We start from the raw sequence: 4177 nt of genomic DNA, 5'->3' as shown, positions 1-4177 counted from the left end.
ACAGTGAACCGAGATTGGGCCACTGCACTCCAGCCTGGGCAACAGAGCAAGACTCTGTCTCAAGAAGAAGAAGAAGAAGAAAGACCAGTTTCACTGCAACCTTGCCAACGTGGAATATTATCACTTTTTAAAAAAACGTTGGCAAATTTGCTAGGTCAAAACCAAACCAAAATAACCTAGTGCTACCTATTACATGCCTGCCCCCAACACAGACATCTGTGTGTTCGAGACATCCTGCACTGCTCAAGACCATCCTACTGTGACACATGGTCAGGTCTACCTCGGGCCCCGGGCTCAGTGCACTCACCATTTCTCTGCTTCTCTCCTGGCCTGCCCCGGGGCGGAGTTAGTTCCTGTCTCCTCCATGTTCCAGGCACCCCTGAGAGTATCCACATCTGGTTGGCTATCTGTCTCTCCTGTTAGCCCAAGGGGCTCCTTGAGGACAGGATTGTGAAATCTATATTGGACTTGCCCCAGTATGTTATGATGCCCAGAACAGTATTTCTTAGGCTTGTGGTCTATGGACCTCCTGTACTGGAGCCACCTGGAAAGGCTGCTTAACACGAATGTCCAGGCTGCATTCTAGACCTACAGTATGTGTGCTGGGAATTTACATCTTTTTGTTTGTTTGTTTGTTTGAGATGGAGTCTGGCTCTGTTGCCCAGGCTGGAGTGCAGTGGCACGATCTTAGCTCAGTTGCAACCTCTGCCTCCTGGGCTCAAGCAATTCTTCTGCCTCAGCCTCCAGAGTAGCTGAGATTACAGGCACATGCCACCACATCAGGCTAATTTTTGTATTTTTAGTAGAGATGGGGTTTCACCATGTTGGCCAGGCAGGTCTCAAACTCCTGACTTCAACTGATCCACCCACTTCAGCCTTCCAAAGTGCTGAGATTACAGGCATGAGCCACCGCACCTGGCCAGAATCTCCATCTTTGGCATTCTAGCCAGGTGATCCTAGTGCCCACAGAAGCCTGAGGGCACGTGACCCTGAGCTGGGTAGGTCTCAACAAGCAATTACTGAGTGGAAAATCCCCAGGTTGCGGCTCTGACCACTTCCTCCTCAGAGGTCATGGAGCAAAGGGCACCTGCAGTGTGTGTGCGTGGGTGGTGGTTGTGGGGGGAGTTGGGAGGGTGACATAAGAATTTTCTCTTCCAAAAGAGGGGTGGGGAGCATAGGGCTGGGGTGGGGTATCCGGACTATACTCTGCAAGAGGGATGACAGCTTCCTGAGTCAACGGAAACTTGGGAGCAAGAAAGCTGCAGTGGAGGCTGCCGGCAGTACAGGATGCAGGGAGAACCCAGGCCTGGGGTTGAGGCTGGGAGACGCAATTCCAGCTTTACTGTGTGAGTTTAGGTAAGTCATGTTCCTTCTCAGTTGCCCCGTCTGTGAAGGGTCAGGGCTGGAACAGATGCTCTCTTCAGTCCTCCTGAGCTGCAGGGCAGCCCTTCTCCTAAGAAGTCTGGAAATACAGCCCCTATACCCAGGTGACACTCACAACTCTGGGGCCCAGATCCTTGCTGTCAAGCAGCCCAGAGCCCTGCCGTAGATTCAACCTGAAGCAAACCTGAGATAGTAGGACACAGCTGTGAAAGCAGACACAGTCGAGGTAGAATGAGAAGACAGGGGTCCAGAGCCGTGGAGAGTCACACGAGCTGAGATTAGGGCTCGTGAGATGCTCTAGAGTATGCTCTCCTTTTAGAGGGTAAACTGATACATTGGAAGATGTCCCAAAGAAACCGACAGGATGTAGGAGGTGACTCAAAACCAAATTATTGGAGGGGCTGTTAACAGAACAAGGGTTGGTCAGCCTTGAGAACAGGCAGGAAGACCTGACTACTGTCTTCAAATCTCAGCAGGACTGTCACGGGTAGAAACTGCTGGTGTGTCATCTACAGCCTTGGAGGACAGAATTGTGGTTAGGCACGAGGAGGTTCCAGAAGTTTCAGTTCAGTATGAAGAAAACTTTCAGAACCATCACAAACAGGTAGGCTGCCTCACTGGAGGATGGGGCATGGTGGCGGAAGTGAGCACTCCATCCCTAGAAGCAGGCAAGAAGAGGTTGGAGAGTCCAACTTCATGCTGGAGATTGGACTAAGTGATCTTTGAGAACCCTGAACTCTAACAGTCTGTAATTCTAAAAAGCATCACTGATGTTCGGCAGGTGAAGGCCTCTGGGAAGCATAAAGAATTTATCTACTACAGGTGGTATGTAAAGACCACCAGCATTAATGGCACCTCAGGGAGCTCTGTTGAATGCTATTCAGGGAGCAGTATTTTGGGGTTAATGAGTGTAGTCACATACTCAAGCCTTTGGAATAGACTCCTAAACTTCCTTCAAATTCTGAGCCTCGTCAGGCAAGAGTGAATTAGGCAGAAGCAACTTGGATAGAAGCCGCCCAGCTATTCCCTACCTTGGGAATCCTAGTAGGATGGAAGGCAAGAGTAGCCCCAAGGGAGGTTCAGCCTGTCCTGCAGACACTTGAGCTAGCCCTCTTTGGGAACCATCACTCCATTTTGTTTGTCAGCCTTCAAGGCTTGTGTATTTCAGATTAAGTGCTTTGTGTCCTCATTGTTCCTGCTTAACTTAGAGAATTTAGTAATTAAAGAAGACCCGGTTCACCCAGCTCCTCCTTGTCCCATACATCACAGCCCTGGCTTCCTCTGGCGTGTAGTTCTATCACACCTATCCTGGCTGAGGAAGGTTTACTTGGACCCAGAGCAGGATTGGAAGGGCCCCAGGGGGCAGCTGACTCCAATCCCCACCTCCTTTTACCAGATGGAAAAGCTGAGGCCCAGAGGAGAGTGGGCAGATGCCTTGTCAGAAGCTGCAAAGCAGGGAAGCAGAGCCCTGGGGAGAATCCAGACTCACAGCTGAGGTTGGAGTCCTTTCCAGCCCCCTGATGCCAGGGCCAGCTTTATCTGAGTAGCTAAGCCTGTAGGAGAGAGGTGATTCTGAGTCTCAAGGGGCTCTGGTCACACCCTCCTCAGTATCAGAGCTGCCTTTCCGGTATCTGACCCAGTACCACTAGTTTTGGGATCTAAGTAACCACAGTCAGAGCCCATTGGCCAAGGGTAGAGGCAGGAAGGAGGTGGGGGTGGAGGCCCAAGGGGCCCCACTCCAGGGCCTTCGGGGAGGAAGGGCGGGGCCTAAATGTTCAGGGCTGTTGAGAAATGTTAGTGTTCACACGCGAATTACAGAAGCTCTCAGAAGGAAGAACACCATAAATACAGGCCTCAGTCTCCCCATCTCTAAGATGGGCAGAGATATTCTGCCAAAGTAATGCCTGAATTTGATTTCATTGAAAATCAAACACTGGCAGGGACATTAAAGATTTAATTCATCCCCTTCATATCATACAGTGTGTGGTCAACATTTCCTCACTGGCTGGAGGACAGTCCAGTGTGACTGTACAACCAACTTAAGGTTAGACGTGCCAGGCTGCACTACTCAGCTGCACCGGGGGCATAGTCTACGCTCTGAGCGCCCGCAGGACCCCCAGAGCACACAAGTCAGGGGCGGATGTGGTCTCCACTGCTGCTGTCTGACCGATTGATGCGGTGTCTCAGGGGAGGAAAGGACCACTTCCTTCTTAAGCACCCCTGCACCTGCTGAGCCAGACCACAGCAGACAAGCGTCAGAAAGGCCTTGAGTGCAAGGCCTCACTTCGCAGACAGTGACACTGAGGCCTAGAGAAAGCCTTTCTAATACACCTGTCATTTATTTTCTTCCTCCCTAGAGCTCCCATTTTCTTGTTCCGTATCAGCTTCCCAGGGTGTCTGCTAGTTCTGGTTGCCTCAGAGGGCCTGGAGCTGGCAAAAACACTAGACATTATTTCTAGCATTTGGGTCAGCCTGGCAGGCAGGACCCTGAAGGAGCTGGACAGAAAATGGTGTCAGTAGCTGGATGGGGGTGGGGGAAGAGACAGGCTAAGGGCCCAGATACCTGTCTCCCAGTCTGATGGCAAATTGGGAGTCCAGAGCCAAGGTCCTAGCTTGTCATCTGCTTGCTGTGCGACCTCAGGTGGGCACCCTTCCTTTTCTGTGCTTCTGTTCCCTCCCCTGCATGGCATGGAATTGTGCAATGGGATATGTAAGAGCCCTTCTGGTTTTGACATGCTGTGGATGGGGAAGAAGGGGCACAGTGAGGTCATCTTGCTATCTCATCTTCTGTCGA

At 51.3% G+C, this 4177-nt stretch overlaps 1 protein-coding gene and 1 long non-coding RNA gene across 2 annotated transcripts in view; one reads left to right on the top strand and one right to left on the bottom strand.

The window, feature by feature from the left end:
• CCDC69 (coiled-coil domain containing 69) overlaps positions 1 to 4177 on the bottom strand; it is a 61935-nt gene that overhangs the window by 39551 nt on the left and 18207 nt on the right. The window lies entirely within an intron of this gene.
• LOC105543412 overlaps positions 1038 to 4177 on the top strand; it is a 17827-nt gene continuing 14687 nt past the window's right edge. Inside the window, exons 1-2 of the long non-coding RNA XR_001006616.1 lie at positions 1038 to 1356; positions 1857 to 1987. This is a non-coding gene — a long non-coding RNA (uncharacterized LOC105543412). The remainder of the gene's footprint in view (positions 1357 to 1856; positions 1988 to 4177) is intronic.

Source organism: Mandrillus leucophaeus, unplaced genomic scaffold (genome assembly GCF_000951045.1).
Source record: "Mandrillus leucophaeus isolate KB7577 unplaced genomic scaffold, Mleu.le_1.0 Scaffold282, whole genome shotgun sequence".
NCBI lineage: Eukaryota > Metazoa > Chordata > Mammalia > Primates > Cercopithecidae > Mandrillus > Mandrillus leucophaeus.
The sequence above is the reverse complement of the archived record's forward strand: the minus strand, read 5'-3'. Positions and strand labels throughout refer to the sequence as shown.